This window comes from Sylvia atricapilla, chromosome 2, assembly GCF_009819655.1.
Source record: "Sylvia atricapilla isolate bSylAtr1 chromosome 2, bSylAtr1.pri, whole genome shotgun sequence".
NCBI lineage: Eukaryota > Metazoa > Chordata > Aves > Passeriformes > Sylviidae > Sylvia > Sylvia atricapilla.
Window position 1 is genome coordinate 92,435,002 of NC_089141.1, and position 19,697 is coordinate 92,454,698.

The window sequence follows — 19,697 nt, forward strand, 5'->3', positions numbered from 1 at the left end:
ACCAGAGAAACTTGAATGTCATTTTTAAATTACGAGTTCATTCAGTAGATGCAAGAGTTACTGTATTGGAGAACAGTTTGCTGTGTTTTTGACAGAAAACTTCTCATCTTTGTGTGTGTGAGTATCTTGCAGTCAGTTGTGGGTACCATAAATTGTGAAATTACTTGCACTGCTGTTCAAGAGATTTTTTATGCCTGAAAGTATAAGAATTCAATCAATCAGGGACTATGAACTCTTCCATTCACAATGCAGAAACCAGATTGTGTGATCAAACGATGTAACAGATTGAACACTGAATTGTTCCTCAGAAGTTTTCATTGTCTGCTGTAAGTCAGCAAGATCTAATCTTCACCCTTATATCCCCCCCATCTGAGGTGATAGAGGGCAATAAAGCATTTTAGAAAAAATGTATTTTGAGAATGTAGCATGTATTTCAGTAGCAGCATAGATCTTTCATGAAGTACTGTATTAAGAGGTAGTCTCCCAGTTGTGTAGCTAATATATTTTATCTCGGTACTATGCGTGAATTTTCGGAGTACAGATCTTGACTAATTACTTAAAATTACTGGGACATTATTTTTAATCAATCAAGTCCAGCAAAAATGCTAAATTCTCTGTGTATCTAAGTCTATACTTATAGACAGATATATTATATCTATATAGTCTAGATATAGTATATAATACATAGATATATCTGTATAGTCTTATAGATATCAATTACTTATGTTCCCATCGTGTTTTATTTTGGTAGCGGTCAGAAAATTAGATTATTTTTCTTTATAAAGATTGATATTATGTTCTTTCCTCTGATCGATGATAACTGATGCTGTCATTCCCAAGGCTGTATACAAAAAAATGACAGGACTTACTTGCATTGGCACTGCAAAATAAGCACATTCATTTCAGTATTTATGTGCGTGTGTTGCTTTTCATAATCTATGTCTTCTATAGGATTAATTTATTTGACATATGAGAAGCAATTCTTCTCAGACTGCGTAGAGACATTTCAGAATGCATTTGTTGAAGAAAGAACAAAGAATAGATGTAGATTGACAAGTAGATTTGTTTAATTATATGTGATTAGTATAATTAAATTTTCTTTTTTATTATGAAAAATAGTAATCTAAATAGTAATCTAGAAGAAATATTTGTGAAGAAAAATAACTACTCTTATCTCTTGACTATACAGTTGTCCAGCTATAAGACAGAGGCAAAGTGTTCTCTCTTGGTCAATTCTATATTTGGGTTGCTGGACACTTCCCTAGAAGAAGACATCACTGATGAAAGACAAGAATCTCATCTGAATATTCTAACCATTAGGGTATAGAAGAGCGGAATGGTTTACATGCATGCCAAAATTACATTCTCCTACTTTTTACAAAGCACGACCCCATGTTAATTTTGGGGCAAAACCCAAGAGATTACTGGTTTGGATTCCCTAAATGGGATGGGCTTAACATGGTCCTACCAGGTAGCTTCAAGCAGTTTCCTTGTTAGTGTTTCCTTGTCAGTGTGCAGAACTGCTGAAGTGCCTCATCACAGACATAAGATTTTTGTATGGATTATGTCCTAACTGTGTTTGAAGTCTTGATAATATGGGTGAGTACAGGCACATTTAAGCGACTTTGCTCCTTTTCTGCAGTGTATAGACACACAGAGAAATGTGTATAGACACATATTTGAAATGGTATTGAGCTTTTCTACTGCCTAACCAAGAAGGCAAGTAGAGGGGCTGTCAGGATGATTTGCAATGTTAAAAAAAAAAAAAAAAAAAAAAAAAAAATCAAAAAGTCCCACCTGTTTACAGCATCAGGACTCACCTTCCCAAGGGCAGATGTCCATGGTTTAGGTATTACAACGGTTGTCTGCAGCCTGCTCCAGCCTTTAAATGTTGATTGAGAGATGAAACAGGTTTGAGCAAAACTGTGATATATGAGGTTGAATAGGCACTTTGGGGGCTCTTGGTTATATGTAGAAATATCTGAGGGGAGGTAATAAAGAAGATAGAAACAGGCTGTTTGTCAGAGGTGCCCAGTGACAGAGAACGAGACAATGGACACAACATGAAACACAGGAGGTTCACTCTGAATATCAGGAAATACTTTTCACTGTGATGGTGACTGAGGATTGTCACACACTGGCAGGTTGTGGAGTCTCCATTCTTGTAGATATTTTAAATTTTTGGACATGGCCCCGGATATGGCCCAACTCTAGGTGACTCTGCATGGGCAGAGGGATTAGACCAGATGACCACAAGATGCCCCTTTCAAACCCAGCCATTCTGTGACTCTGTGACCACATGATGTGTGTTTTCTCAACAGGATTTTAGTGTTATGGCTTCTTTCACTGATTAATTGTTACAGAGATTGATATCTAGGTCTTAATACCATGGGGTACAGAGAAAAAATATGCACGTGGCACTATTTTTATCTTATAATTTAAATAAAGATTTAATCTAACCATTTGGCTAGGTTTCTTGTGCAGGAATGTATCTGCTAAGTAGTGCAATCATTGGAACTAAATATTCTGTGCAAGTTGGAACAAGAATTAGGACAGGAAATGGAATGGAGCTTTCCCATTCTAAAGGTATTGTTTACAACTGGTAAATTCCAAATTAAAGAAATTTTTCACTCTACATTTATTTTCATTGAATATGAAAAAAAAATTTAAATGGAATCATTAGGCATATTTATGTTGTATGACCAACTTGAGCTTTAACTAACTGTACTTCATTGACAGAAATCCTTTAATGTTAATCCCCAGGAATGTTATTAGAAGAAGCACACTGTGAAACTAATATTTGATTATCATTGAGTTGCAAACATGCAACATCATCTCTACTTTGCAAATGTCTGTGGATTTTGCATATAAATATATGGCAGTCAACTTTTATTGCATATTTACACCCCTCAACAGGCCATTTAATTTTTTAAAGGATTTTTCAGTGCTGAAAGCTCTGATCTCAAATACTCTGCAATTTCCTTGACATGTCTTTGTTCTTAAATTGTTTGTTTATTTTCTTAGTCCTAACTCTGTTTTGCCACTAAAGTAGATGAATTATGACTGGTCTATTCAACAAGGATCAGTTTCACAGCAGCTTCTTAAAAATGTCAGTAAACAGCATAGAATTTAGCTGGCATGTCAGTGATGTACTACTGATGGGCACAAACACACCCTGCAAAGCAAAGGATATGGCTCAGGTTAAAAAATGTCATTCCACATAAACCTTGCTCCTTGTTTCTTTTTTTGTAGTTATATTCATTTTAGTAATTTTGATCACAGTTTCTTCTCCACCATAATTCTCCATTACTGTGTTTTGTAATTTTATGTTTTGTGAAGACTGTAATACTCTGATTTTAAGTGTATATGACTGTCTAAGGAGTCCTTGCTAGCTTTGGTGAAATTTTTTACAACTCTGCATTAGCATCCTATCCTGCTTGCTTCAAAGAGACATAAGTGATCATGTAGAAACAGAATTACAGACCCTAGGGGATTAAGAAAAATCACAAATTATTCAGTATTTTTACTTAAATAAGACATACCAAGTATGTGGAGAGGAAAAATAAATCCACTGTGACTTTTTAAAAAAGTTCCATTTTGCATCTAATTTATCATTTATAATCACAATTAGTAATTTAAATAGAGTTTTGGGCAGATTATCACTCTCTGCACTTCTTGCAGACTTGCACTCACAAACGTGCATGGGAATCTGAGGAAAACAGGCTCTATGACAGGATGTTTATAATCAGTTCTCCCTCAGCATGGAAATGCATTAGAAAACAGTGCTCCTTACCACAGTTCAAAATGTGACCAAGCATCAGACTCCCCTGAAGTTTAGAAGGTTTTTTTTCTCAGTTAAGTTTTTCATGAGCAGCTGGGCTCATGACTGAGTGTGTCATATGTGACATATGTGCATGTGATTTACACAAAATGTGGTGCAACATTGAAAAGTAAAAGAACCCCTCATCAGGAGCAACCAGACCAATATAACAGGGTTGGTGTGACTTTACAAGAAATATACTTAATGCAAAATTATATGTTTCAACAGTGGGAACATTTCAAAACCTTTGGCTGTGGTTTGGCATACTTGCTAATAAGATCTAAAGAGAAAACTCTGTGCTCCTGTCTTGTTTTCTTGTGGGTTTTGTTTTGTTGTTTTTTTTTTCCAATGTCCTATGCTGATCTTAACAGTTGCAAAACTGATATTGGATATGCAAAATTTTTATGTGAAAAGGTTTAATGTTTTTAAAAAAGAAAATTATTAGATCTTGTTCCCCAAGAACAACATCATTTTAAGCAGGTGACTTTTGCCTGGATTCCCTGCAAGGGAAGGAGGTGTAATGATGTAGTGACAAAATTATTTCTGCGTAGGGTGTGCTGTGGAAACATAATGGGCAATGTGCAGTGAGGTGAGAACAGAGCTGCTGCAGGTGTGCATCTTTGCAAGGTGCTAATTAAAAAGCAGGTGAACACAAGTAAGGAACAGAGTTGGCACTTACAGAGGTGGTGGGGAATGAAGTTACAGTGCAAACTCCAAGTCTTGTAATGCACAATGATAAAAGGGTGCTGATTCTTCTGTTTTGCCTGATGTAGCCACAGCTGAACAAATTTAGTCCAGAATAAATGTTCAATTATATATCTAAGAAATGACAATCCTACTCTGTTATGAAATGCTGACAAGAAACAGAGAAAGACTTTTCTTACTAACTCACACATCTTAAATTTTAAAATCTGTTGTAGGAAAGGGAACATTGACAAAGGTAGACAAGCTTTTCCAAAGTTTGTGCAATAGGCTGCTGAATTTAAACTGCCATTTGAATGTCAGCTGCCAAATAAATCAAACCTGGTATTTCCTGGTGAAAAAACCAAAACATCAATTTTAGCTGTTATTGGGAAGGCGAAGTAGGAAGAAAATATCTTACATACTTCAAGTCTAAAATAAGTATTTCCACCAAGACAATAAATAAAAATTCCAAGAATTTGCATGATCCAGTAAAACCAAACAGAAAACTGTAATTGACCAATAAAATACTTCATTTTGATTGTTTGAAAGTCCTGAATTCCAATGTTGCGAGATATTTACATTTTTTCATAAAAATAAAATTGAAATGTAAAAATCATATTCTGAATCAGAAAAAGTATGTTTTCTGAAGATATGAACTAGGAGTTTTAAAGTTCAAAAAATGTGGAAACATGAGGTTATGCCTTATTTTAAACTTCATGGTTTTCAGCATCTGTAGCACTTTTTCTAAAGACTAATTTTGAAAAGAAAGTCATTGCTGTTCATTGATGAGTAGACAGAATGCATTTGTTTTGAGGTGTATCCTTTGCATATAGTATTTTCACATTCAGCCTCTGTAACAGAAGTTTGTGAAGACAGTCAAATAAAGCTAAATCAAATACATTACTCAGTCCTTTCTTTTCTCATAAAACAACTACGAAGTAATATATTCTATTTTATTTTGAAAAAAAAATTATTGTCATCACCAGAATTTAATTTATTCAAAAACCTCTACTACTTGGTTTATTTGAATGTTTCAGATAGTTTCTTTGTGTGGACTGTTTGTAAATTTTGTGAATTTTAGTGCTTAGTTTTGATGAGTTATTCACACAAGCTTTCCAAATGTGAAGTACACTGATTTCAGCATCTAAATTTGATTCATATAATGGAAGTGCTTTTATCCTTGCAAAACTTCAGTTAAAGTCATCCCATTTTCTAAGTGAATAAATAAAACATGGAAAATTTTAGTTCTGATACACAGAAATGAGGATTTAAGAATAAGTAAGTAGTAGAATAAGGTTTTGAAATAAATGAGCTTTATATTAAAGCAGGTCAAGCAGGTGGCAATACCAAAGGTATATTTGTAAGCAATGCTATAGATATAAGTGGTCTTTTTAAGTGGGATAGGGAATATTCTGAGATATCAAACATCCTTGGTTTTTTTCGCAGGGTTATTTTTTAGTTATTTGATTTAGAGATTAAATGAGATTTTAAGGGCAGACAATGAAATATCTGTCAGAATCTGGGTATATATGATTCATACATGGTCACCAGGAGATAGCTGGAACAGCAGGGAGCTGAGCTGCAGTCTCCTGAGGCCCAGATTAATGCTCACTCCATTGAACAGCCTTTCCTCCTTCAGGTACATTAACAGAGCTGGTCATGTTCCTAATTAGAGGGACATTAAATCTTTGCCTTGTGATTGTGTAAGTGTACATTTCACCTTCAGGGTCCTGAAATAAAACCCTGAAAAAATTTTTTGTATTGTATCTATCTATAGTTAGAGTCTGATTCAGATATATGTTGTGTGTGACCTCAAAAGGTCATGGTTGAGTTAAAATTGTATTTAAGAGACAATTATTTTTCAATTCATTGTACTAAATAACAGCACACTATGCTAACATAGAGTTTTCCACTACAGAACTTTGCATATTTAGTGCTAATTAGTTACTTCAATAACTCAGAGAAAATCAAGGCAGAGTTTGGTGCTCAGTGTTAGAATCAGGAGTACCACATAGTGAGGGAGAATATGAATGAGGCCAGAGAACAGAAAGCTGTCCATGTAGCCTGTCCATGTAGCCAGTAAAACATGTCATTCTGTAATCTGTGAAGGCTAAGAATTCTCTTGTATTTTACTCTAATTTCATCTTCTCAGGCATCTGTGTGTGTTTGCATGTGTCTTTAAGACGGTCAGACTGCAAGACTGCCAGGTGTTTCATTTTAATAGATTAGCAGTTGAAGAGAAATAAAGAACCACAGTGCAGAGATTCACCTAGGCAGTCCACCAGGTGAATGCAAATTGTATATATTGTGAAGTATGGATGAATTTATGTGCTGCTCCTAGAGGAGGGATAGTATTGTGTAGCATTCCTCCTAGCTGGAATGGGAATACATGCCTCTATTCTGAATTAATATTTAATTCTTAAAAGTAATGTACCATGTGGTAGTGGAGCTTTTGGTTAGAGTGGTAATAAAAAGAAGCTTAATTGGAAATTCTTTTGCGAACTTGCATGTACTGTACATTATTAGCCTGGGGTAGGTCATTCTCACCTCCATTAATTTTCTGACTGATAGAACACACACATATTCTCCAATCTCTGTAAGTAGAAAATAGCAGGGTTTTTTCCCCCCTCCTATTTTCCTCAATAGCCTTCCAATGTCTCTTGCTACAGTAAAACAAGCTGATGTAACAATTTTGTATGTATTGCTTAAAGCTACTTGCATTGTCTTCGGACAGGTTGGCTGCTAGTTCAAACGGATTTGTTGAAACAGCGTGCTTTTACCAGGCTACACTAGCTTCTTCCCCTAGCAACAAGAGGTTCTGACGTTAGCAAGCTTATTTTGGAAAGCTCTGCTCTGCTCAGTGTGGGATCAGAGCACCCCAAGGGCTTGAAGTCAAACTTTGTAGCTTGTAGTTCAATCAACAAGCTGCAGGAACATTCTAGAGACAAAGCAGAAGATATTCGCTTTAAAAAATAAATAAATCTGAGATTATGGTAAATAACTGCTTAAGGTAATAATGAAGATGCCATAATGGCTCAAATATCCATTTTGCTATTGATTTACACTGACACATTAAAATCAAAATAGTATTAAATAGGCCAATGACATTGAAAAGCCTATAGCTGAAATTAAGCAGTTTATATTAAAAAACAAGTAGGATATTCTGGTAAAAAAAGAATACAGAAGTTGTAGAAAATTAATTGATTAAAAAAAAAAAAGTAGAAAACTTTATCTTGCCACTTTTCTGATCCCCCTTTTCCCCCTGAGAATAAAGTGATCAATGTTTTATTTGCAAAAATGTTTACAGGACAGATAAGGCTAGAAATGCAGATGGATATTCCTGAGAATTCTCAGCCTGGGAAAGCTCCCAAGGGCTCTCCAAGCTTATTCTGTGGGTCTCAGGCAAGTGGAGGAGAATTTTGGTACGAAAAGAAAGAGGAGAGAATAGATCTTAATAACACAGTAATACTACCCATTTCAGTGCTATTTGAATATGAATATTCACACACCTAACTTTAGGTACTTTTCTCAGGTTTTGTGCTGAGCTAGAGGCTGAGGAGAGCCTTGAGGAGCTGAGAACTGGCAGACTGTAGGTGAAGGAAAACGCTCCTTCTCTGTGTCTGACAGTGGGTGTTGTCTGCACCTCCACATCCAGTCTCAGTGTTAGTAATGAGTCTGCCCATCAGGACAGGTGTCCCTTGGGCCAGGCTTTGATCACTCTTAGAAGAAAAGTGCACTTCAGTTCCCACTGGCTTCAGCAGGGCTTGAGACCACTGAGCATTTTAAAGGTCTCAGCCCATGTAGTACTTGTGTAAGAGGTGGTTCCCAAGAATTGCAAAGAAGTCATTATTCCTTGGGAAAAGGGGTTTGACACAATGAAATGTTTCCTCTGGTGCGCCATCAGATGTGTTTCCCTTTTATCTCCTTAGTGTGAATACTTTAGCATCAGCACTAGAGGGAGAGCAGACTTGATAAAGCCTTGAGGGCTCTATACTCAGAGGACAAATATTGCTATGGAGGAGTGCAGCTACTGACTGCAAACAAAGCAAATTCAAAGAGAAAACCCCTCTGAGCTAACCTTTTTAAAGTAATCTTTTTAAGATTTAGTGTTACTTCTCTATTACTCAATTTATTTTTTTAAACATGTAAGGCCGTAGTTCCAAGAAAGTAATTTTGTAATAAAATATGCAGGTCTTTCCAGGGCTTTTAATGTGAGCTACTGCATAAACTTACAGCTCCAGCTGCTGGCAGATTTTCCTGGTTTTTCTCAGCCATAAGAGGTAAAAGTACTCTAAGAAAACCATCTTTCTCCACATAGAAAAAATTAATATATTAGTAATAGTAATAAATATTCATAATTCTTCCTAAACCCACACAACTTAAAAGACCTTCCAATCCCCTTTCAAGGCCAACCTTGCATTGTGCAACAAAGAGATACACAGGATACATTACTAACACAGCACAAATCACAGGCTAGGTGGATACACTGTGTCACAATGTTGATATGTATATATGTATATGTATGATTTATCTAGATATCATTAAACTCTCCTGATCTGTCTTTGTGCCTGACTGTCAAGAGATATTAGTAGATTGTAGATTTCAAACCAAAAGATAAAATGAAGCTTCTAATTTAGATAGAACTCGTTGCTTTTACTGTCCCTTTACAAAATAAAAATACAAAAAAATTCTTGTGTATGGGAAGACTGAACTCAAGCCATGTGTACAAATGCTAAACCAAACCCACAATTAAATTATGGAAGTTGTTAAAGATAACAAGGGAAGTGACAAGGAGTAAAATGCCTTCCTTGAGGAATAAATAAATCAGCATATAATACAGAAGGATCTTGCAATTGTCTTATTTTTAGGCCAGGTTCTGGAGTACAGTACTGAATACACAGTGATTAGCAAGTGGATCTGACAACATGAAAGATATGGATTTCTCTCTCTCTCTCTCTCTCTCTCTTTTTTTTTTTTTTTTTTTTACTAAAGGGACAACTAGAACTGTTTTCATAAAACTTTACCATAAACATAAGCAAAGTCATAGGAGAAATGACAGAAGAAACTCAAAATATATCTGATCAGCAGAGGTGCATGTTCAGGGGTCGTATTTGGGGGGCTGAGTAAATCAACATCTTTTCTAACTGAACTTCTCTGAGCCTCTAATACTCCAAAATCCCTAGGAAACCTGCTTATGAAACAGCGTCTCTAGAAACTCACCTACAAAAGAAAAACCTCAAACCGCCTGAAAACTAATCATACAGCCAAAAATCTCATCCTGCCTCCCTCGGATAATGCTGTATCTTCAGGCTGTGGTTTCATATTACCTATCTACTGTGAGCACTCATTGATCCAGAAAACAAACTGCAGTTGTTTTCCTCTCAGATTTCTTTTTAGCTCGCAGCAGACGGGTCTAGACCTCTGCAGAAGCACAGCCTGAGGCAGCCAGGTATTGTAGGACTCTACTGTGAGGTCAAAGGACTCACACCCTTCTGATGACTCACATGAGAGTCAGGATAATGCGATCTAATGAAATTTCCTTTTTTCTGATTTTGTGGAGTATTAATCCCACAATTTTCAAATATTAGCTGGATTAAAATATGTAATTAAGGACCATAAATTTAGTTTGAAAGATTAGGGAATATCAGAATTAGCTCCGCTTGAGTAAGATTCTTTTAACCCTATCAGGTGCTTGTGGTATGACTTGGTTTTTAATTACATGATCACACGCTATTTTTCAACAGTAACCCTACCTCATTTAGTTAATAGGTCATCTCTGTTCCAAGAATGGTTCAGCTTGTGCAGTTAAAGATGCTCACAGCTTACACGTGGAACCACAGTTCCTCATACCTTAGTCCTCCACATGTAAATTAAGTATAATAATAGAATGCTGTCTCACTGGTATGTTGTGAAAATAACTTAATTGGTGTTTGTGCATCACTTGGCGACTACAGCAGGCTACAGGAAAGCCCAGGAGGAAAATAATAATTTTGTATCTAGAGAAAACCTTGAGTCACATGCATTATACAGGGTGTGGGACTCATTTTGGACAATGACTAACAAACAAGATGTGGAAAGAGAACAGATCAGCAGTGGCATCAGATATCACATATTGGCTGCACTTGATTTAAACAGTTTAAGAGCATCCTGGATCATCTGCTTGAAAGGTAAAGGAGAGGAAGGAGCAGAAGCACAAGAACTAACACAGTTCAGTCTGTACATTGAAGAGGTTATTTACTGGTGGGAAAAGAAAAGAGTATGTGGCGAAGGAAATAGAAACTGCAGTGTAATCCAAGGGTTGCACAGGATACATTACTTTGTTATTCTCTAGTTTATGAGTGCTAGAGTTTAACCACACTCCTCTGAACACATACATCTATCTTTTTATGTATCTACTTAGATTCCATCTACTCAAAGAAAAATCCTGACTGCTCTAGATTCTTCTCTGGCAGTCCTTAAACTGACATTCATGAAACAATGAATTCATTCCACCGATAACCCAAAGTATTCAAGATCTGATCATGATCCATCCCTGCTAACGGAAGCCTATCTGGTCTTGCAGCAGTCCTGGTAATTTATCAGCTAAGTCTTTAGTCAGTCATGCTGATGAGATGGCTGATGAAAGAAAGCCTCTACAAAAATGAAGAGCCCTACAAAAGATTAGGCTGTCAAACTCAGACATCTTTGTGACCATAACTGGCAGGATGGTTTCAGATGAGTCTCATTTTTAGGGAGGTCAGGACTGTAGAAGACAAAACAAATCCCTAAATATCCAGGTTGGTTTTGTTATTGTTTCTTTTTTTCTTGTTGTTTTTTCAGAAAGCCAGAGGCAAAGCCAAGTTCTGTATCAAAAAAATACCCTAAAATTCTTATAATAAAATACGACAAGGAAAGCAGTTAAATTTTTCACCACTTTTAGGTATCAGTTTATATATCAGTTGAAAAGAAAATCTAGCCCAACAGTCCAAACACAGTTTTATAGAAAAAAAATCACAGTTCTCAATCCAGAAATAGAATATATATATATAAAATTACAGCTATAAATTCTGTATTGTAAGGAAACTGGCCAAACCTTAATGATATTTTGGTTAAGAGAGCATACTTCTGCAGCTGGTACTTAATCTGATAATTGGAAATTAGAACAAAGAAAAATCACTGCAAATATCAACAACTTCATAGAAAAAGATAGGGTCATCAGCTCAAAACAAGCTGAAGGAGAGAGGATAAAGCCTCTGTATGATTAAAAGCATTATCAGTTTCATCTTAATTCTCACTTATTTATCTACATTTCATCCTATTGATGCTTAAAATGCCTAAAATGACTATCTAAAAGATAGGAACCTAATTTCATCCCTTCACCCAAATCTATCGTGAATTCTATGCTCTGCATATTTCTCACACAGAATCACAGCTAAAAAAGCTGCTTAGAAACAAAAGTCTTAGATGACCTTTGCTATCTGCTATTAAAATTATATTATTAAAATTATAACATTAAAGTACCTGCTACCTGCTTTGAAAATTATTTGTAGCAATTCTGTCATCCCATGAACATCAGTTACGATGCTGCAAGTGGCTGGAGTGGGTTCAAAGTACAGTATTTTCTTGTATCAGAGCATACATCAACTCCATCAAGCTCCTCTGTTGTCAAAGGAGCAAATTCTGTATTTCACAACTCCATATGGCTGCAACAATGATCAATCCCCCCCTGACCCTGAACCTGTGCAGGATCTTGTTCTCCAGCTGGATCCCTACAAACCTAGAGGGCCTGATGGGATTCATCCAAGAATCCTCAAAGAGCTGGCTGACATCATCAAAAAACCTCTCCTGAAGGTTTCTAAACTGTCTTGGGAATCTGGAGAGGTCTCAGCTACTGGAAAGTGGTTCTGACTTTCAAGAAAGGCAAGAAGGATGGCCCTGGAAACTACAGGCCTGTCAGTGTCACTTTAGTGCCTGGTAAAAGCACAGAAACGATTATTCTGAGAAATATTGAAAAACATCTGGAGGACAACACAGCCACGAGTCACAGCCAACATGGATTCATGAGAGGAAAGTCCTGCTTGTCAAACCTGATTTCCTTCTACAACAAGGTAACCTACCTTGGCTGATCAAGGGAAACCAGTAGATGTAATCTTTTTGCACTTCAGTAAAGCTTCGAAAACTCTCTCTCACAGCCTCCTTCTGGACTCAATGATCCTGATGGATCCCTTATAAGTCAGCCTTTTCTGTGATTCTATGAACCTGTATGAAAAGAACCACCTGGCAGTAACTGGAATGAAATGCTCTCAAAAGCTCAGCCAAAGCAAGGAGGTTGGATGGGTTTTCCACATGGCTGGTTATGAAGCAGCCTTAGCTTGTTAGTTCTTCTGGGTATATCAAATGTGTTTCTGTATCTTTCCTGACAATTTGTGAGTGTTTCTTGTTCTCAACAGTAGAGAGCTTAATAGAAGAAAGCATTTGTAATATGATACAGCGATCTTCTACCTCTGATAACATTTTGCTCTCTGTTGCCAAGAGGATTGTTCTGAAAGTGGATTTTTGCAGTGAGTAGAAGTGACATTCTCCAAAAGCACCAGATGCAAGAAATGGTTTTTGAAAATATAACGGGGAAAAAAATTAAGAAAACAAAACCCCCCACATTTAGCAATATAAGCAAAACTTAATTACTTTTTTAAAAAAAATGTTTCTACCTTCTGAAAATATTTTAAGAAAGTATTCTAGTGAGGATATCTCAGAAGCAATATATTTAATGGAAAACTATAGAAATATTTTGCAGATGTACTCATAAAGTTTCCATTTCCAATTGAGTGAAACTGAGTGAAAAAAATCATAGTGTTTGTTTGTTTAAAAATAAGTTTTCTTATGCAACAATTCACTAATATCATTCACCCATTTCTATCAAAAAGTTAATGAATATACTGGGATAGAGTGTTGACCTGTAGCTAAGAAACATTGCTTAAAACTCTACCACCTCCTGCAGTCAAACAAACAACATAAAGCTGAGGAACACTTTTTTCTTGAAAGATAAAACCAAAATAAAAATAAGTATTTAGCCCAGATTTTGTCTTGAATTCTTTTAAAACATTTTTTAAAATAAATGAAATAACAAAAAATTAAATGCAGAAATTACAAGTGAAATATTTCAGTTTCTCACAATTATCCACTATTTCTACCGTAGTCCCAAATTTGTGAATAATCATTTCAACCAGTCCAAATCCATCCTTCTGGGCTTTTTTATTTTTTCTTTTTTTCTTCTTTCTTTTTTCTTTTGTAATTTTTCTTCTTTCTTCTTACTTTTGCCTTTTTTTGTCTTTTTTTCTTCTGTCATTTTTCTTTTTTCTATTTTTCTGTTTCCTTTTTCTTTTTTTCTTTTTTCTTTCTTTTTTCTTTTCTTCTTCTCTTATTTTCTTCTTTTTTTCCTTTTTATTAATAAATTAAATGAAATATTTGCTACAAAGCATGGAGTTTCAAACAATGGTCCTATGCACAGATGACTGTTAAATTCTTCCCCAGCTGAGTGGTCAGTGAGGATTCAGGCTGTGTATGTTGACCCCCTGCACTCATGGCTCGGAAATAAGTGAAGCAGCAAGTCTCTGCTCCAAAACTGTGCTGACAGCATGTGCTGGAAGACGATCTGTTTTGATGTGTGAGATGTGAGCGGCTCAAAAGGCCAAGTAGATGTCAGACATGCAGGAAGAGGAAGAAAGGGACCCAGTAAATGACCTGGTATCAGATGAAGATCACCATAATGTTTTTTTCAGGGGAATTTTCATCTGCTGACTATGGAAGGGGGTTTTGGTACAGTGGTTTCTCCTTTTGAGGAACTTGTCACTCAGGAATGGGGAAACAGCATTGCACTGGCTGTTCAGTACAATAGCAAGGACCCTGCTCCTGTGTAGCTGTGGTAGGATCTGCCATGCTGAGGAACACTGAGTAGCAGTCTGTAAAGATAATGGAGAGCACAGATGAGCCCTATGATCCCATCACAGCTCTCCATTCCTTGCACCAGGGTACTTACCAGCCAGCACACCCCTTTTGCTGAGAGCCAAGACTGAACTTATTTTGCTCTTTCAGCTGGCATGGACACACTTCCTTGGAATAATTTAAGCCACTTGAATACCAAGTGTATCATCTGGCTGAATATTTCATTATAGCCCCACCCAAGTTACACAACTCTGAATACAACCTTTTGTTTTGTAAGGAGAACTACCACCGACTGTATTGCCTGGAGTTTCACAACAAGGACTTTACATTTGCATAGTTTTCCCCATAATCCATCCTGCATAATCAGGAACTTTAGTCGTGTCACAGTAAATATGGCAATGCTTTTGTTCCATCAAACCCTCTTACAGGCTAAACAAATCAATATACAGTTTTTAAGAAGTTTGGAGAACATGGGAATTTTGACTTGACTTTATGGTGTTGAAATCAATGTAACACATATATAGCTCTTCCTTAAAATCATGTTTATTTATTTTATAGTCTAATTGCAAGTTTGTCCTGCATCAACAGGAATTTGTAAAAGAAAAGCCGACTTTTTTCTTCATTTTGGAGAACCATTGCTACTGTCTCCAGATGAAAATTAGTTTCTCTAGGAAATTAATTATCAAAAATAATCTTCAATATCCTTCCTTGATAAACTTGTACTGCACAACTGTTACAGAAAAATATCTGCTGGTGTGAATGTATGTTTTTATTGTTTCTTGAGCCAAGAATTTGAGACAATTCTAAAGTATAGATGATGCCTTTATTTTGGTAACAAAGTATAATAGTGTTTTCCCTGCAAATACAGAAGTAAGAGAAGAGAGGGAGGAGTTTTGAGTGGTGGGTAGTGTGGTGGTGGTTACAGGCACTGAAAGGACTAACACCATAAAGGGTTGAGACTGGGAAAGCTCTCTGAACTACATGGCATAATGTAAAAATTGTATAATGGTAGAGAGATACTAAAATATTAATGAAGAGTTTCTGAAAGCCACCAATCTTTTTACGTTATTGCTTTTTTTGGATATAGTTATTGCTTTTGTTTTGATACCAGAAAGTAAGTCAGTGGGGCTGCAGAGAGTGACTAAGTGAGGCTATAGCATCCTTCTTGCTGCCAGTTAAATATTTTGTCCATGAAAAGTCAAGATTTTAATATACGGAGTTTCAAGTAAAAATTAATAATATTGCAATATAGAAAAGGACAGGTCTTGGAGAAACAAAACAAAAATCCATCTACTCTGTTATGCTCTTTCTCTCAGTAGTTAATACTATGACAAGAAATTCTATGACAAGACAAAAAAAAAAAAAAAAAGAGAAAGCCAACTTCTGCCAACATATAAATAGACTAATAATCTCTTAATTTTTATACTGTAGGGGTTTTCTTAAAATCCAATTATTTAGGTCAGCATGATGTAGACAGCAGTGTGAGGTTTTACTCATAATCTATGAAAATAGATTTGAATCTGCTGTCTGATATACTGAGTCAAGAAATGTGATAAAACTACTTGTGAGTCATAAGTTGTGTAAGCAAGAAAAATAGTTGACACATCTTTCTCCCAATTGATTATAGGAGAGGTATTTGCTGTTCTGGTAACTAGAGTACAACATTAACATACTGGGCAGCAGATTTAACACAAACAAAGGAAGTAGTTTTTCTTTTGACACATAATTAACTGATTGAACTTAGTGACACAGGATGTTGTGGAGTCTAGAAACAGTTTAAAAAGGGTAAGAAAATTTTGCTAAGAGTAGATCATCAGTGACTGTTTAATAAAATAGCACACTCAGAAATTCCTTGAACAGCTGGCTGCTGAAAAATAAGCGCTGAAAGTGGCAGTGTTAGACTGCACTTTCTGTGGTTTACTATCTTTAATATTGTGGCATCCACTTCTGTTAATCTGTGGAAAAATGATGCTGGGCTAGATGGATTTTTGGTCTGACACAGTCTCGTGAATAATTTTTGTACTCCTGTTAAGAAGCGAGAGAATACAGAGCTGAAAAATCCCATCTGACTGACTGCCAGTATTGTTTGGCCCAAGCATATTGAACTTAAAAGTCTCCGAGTTACGAGTATTTTGCCAGCCTCCTTGGTGCTGGATGTAGGAGAATTTGACGTCTTCCTACCTCTAACAGCAGCTTGATGAGTAATTGGGAGATGTTTTTCATCTTTGTGTCTGAGCTTCTCTCTATCTTCTGAGCAGAGAGAATGCTAACCTGCAATTAGAGATCTTCTTGTTAAAAGCACCCGCAACTCATCCCATCCCTAAATTTGGTTATTACATTAGTCTTAACTGTTTGCAGCAAAGTATTCAACCTTTGGTAAAATTCATGCTTGTCTAGAAAACGAATTTATTTTGAGCTTTAAACCCACCTTACATTCACAAATACTTTATTTTAGTGGCCACACTGAATAGCTGGGACCACAGCAGAAATGCGGGCCCAGGTATCTCTATATTCTGTAATCTGGCCGAGTTGTGCCTCACACGCGGGTTTCCCGGTCGCTTTTCCGGGCGGCGTCACTCCGTCGCGACATGACGTCACTGGGGCGGCCGGCGCGCGGCCGGGCGGAGCGGCAGCGCCCCCTGCTGGAGCGGGCCCGGGCTGCGGCACACGGCGGGAAAAGCTGAGGCGGGATTCATCCCCTCCGTGAAGGCGGGCGCCTTCCCTTCCCTGCGCTCCTCTTCTCTGTCTCCTATAGAAACGGGGAAGCCTGTGTCCTTTTCCTCACTTAAAATGGAGCTGGAGTTCTGTGCCCTGTTGGCCTTCTTCTGGGTTACATCGCTGCTGCGCACACAAAGGTTTTTCTGCTTTCCTGTAGGAACACTGAGAGAAAGGAGCAACAAACATCAAAGAAATAAGCAGTGTGAGACTGAATTAGAGAGCACTGCTGCCTTTTTCTAGGAGTCTTTTGGAAATTATATGAAAATATTGTCCCACATTAAAAGAAAATCAAGCAGCATAGAAATGTGTCCAAGAGGTTTTCTGTATAAAACCAAGCGCTTGGGATTTGCATAGTGGTTTCCCAAAATGAATATGGGCCCAACTGAAGCAGAGATAAAGCTCTTTAGAATGCTAAAGAAATGATTTAATTGAAAATATAAATTGAAAATACACAGTAAGCCTTGCAAGTGCCATGGTTTAGCAATTAGTTCGGGAGTGGTTTGTGAGTTATACAGTTTAAAACAGTGAAGTGTGGTGTAACTTAGGATATCAGAAAACCAGTTCTATTTCAAGCACACTTTGTTACTCTTAGTATCAGAGAAAAGGTCACCCTTCCATCTCCACGGTTAGAGCCCCAAGAAAGGCCCAAAAATTAGTGTCACCCCAGAAAGTTTTTTTACTCACATGGTAGAACATTTTGTTTTGCAGGAAGAGTAAGTGTCAACCACGACAACCGAGGAGAAGGGAGGGGAAGAGGGAATCAAGATTAAAGACTTAATAATGAGTTCTCTCAGTCTTGGCAGAAATGCTTCTCCTGTGGTGTCCAGAGGCCAGGCCTGCAGCTGGAATGAGGAATGAAGATAAATGGTGTGGCTGAAGAGGAAAGTATTAAATGGAAAAGGAGTAGAAAATTGCCACATGAAAAGTGAGGGATCAATGGCTTAAAATGGCTTTTAAGCAGCCTTTATTTGTGACAAAGTACCAGCTCTTATATGTGATGAACTGAGATATTGCCAAAAAACCTTTTCTCAGGGACTGACAGAGATGCTGAATCCCCATGGCTTCTAGTGGATTCGGTAGAACCTTTGAGTCCTTGGTATCTGAAAATCAGTTAAAACCCATGTTCTCAGTCCCAAAATACCTTGAGAAGAGGAAATAAGCTCTGTGAAACTGAAGAGTCACAAAAAAGTGGCAAGTATAAGTTTTTAAATTCTGACTCCAAAAATTATGTTTAGACTAGGCATGAATATAATTTATTAGCACTATGGAAAAGACAAAAAATAAAACAACCCCAAAAAAACAACCAAACCCAAAGACATCACATATGCAGAATAGTGAGTCTGACATAAACAGCAGGAGTTAGATGAGTGTTAAGGGAGGAAAGTCTGAGTGTTGCAAAAATTCTTCAGGAGGCAGACAGATATGGTTTGATATTAGAACCATATGTGAAGGCAAGAAAAAATGCATCAAGAAAAGCAAGTCAAGTAGAAACACAGGTACTAAATAAGGTTCACAAAATATCACCAAAAAAATTATGAAAGAATTCACACTTGGGATTGTTACAGCCTGTCCAGAAAAAAAAAAATCTAAACCAAACACAACAACCTATCAACCAAACCCCCCCAACAACAACAACAAAAAAAAAAAAAACAACAAAAAAAACCCCACAAAAAACCAAACCAAACCAAATCAAACAAATCCAACAAAAAACTAAAACCAAAAAAACAACCCAACAAGAGACCCCCACCAACCAACCACCCAACCAAACAGGCAACCAACCAAAAATCCTAATACATTATAAAAAAACTGCAAATGTTTGTAGAACCTAACTTAGTGGGGAAGAAAAAAAGATAAAGTATTATCTGAATAATATTTTTAGCATTTGCATTTTCTGAAATCTCTCTTGGGATACATTTGTTCTTCCAGTTTCTTCTGGAAAGTAATTTCAGATAATTGTACTAGTCTGATTTCTAAAAAGACCTTTTGGACTGCTGGTAACATGGCTGCTGGAGTTGGATTGGATTGTTCTATCTAAATGCAGTTTCTGAAAAAAATGCATTGAAAGGAAGGAACATGTATTTGCAATTCTGATAGTTATCTTATTCTCAACCCATTAAAAAACTTTCAGCAAATTTTGATACAACACCTGAGGGAACTGTATCTGGAATGCTTCATTTACCTTTGGAAGGACGTTCCAAAGCTGGGAAGGAGAGAACTTCAACCAGGGACACCTTTTTTATCTTGATTATGTGTTTAATAAAAAAGCCCAAAAATGTCACAGTGTTTCATAGAATAGGTGGCGGGTTATTTATCTCCACTAAGCCACAGATCATTTATCGTGAGTCATAAATTTTGTCTCTCTCTTTTTAATATATATGAGCTTCAAAGATTAAGAATTGTGCATCATTTTCAGACTCACTGTGTCCAATGAATTGGCAGTAAAATTTATGCCATTTCTTTCTGCAGAGTGTTTTATTTTTGTAGCAGATGGGAACAGAATGGAGGATCCTGACACAGCACACATCTGCATAGCTCAGTAAACTGCCCCTGCTGC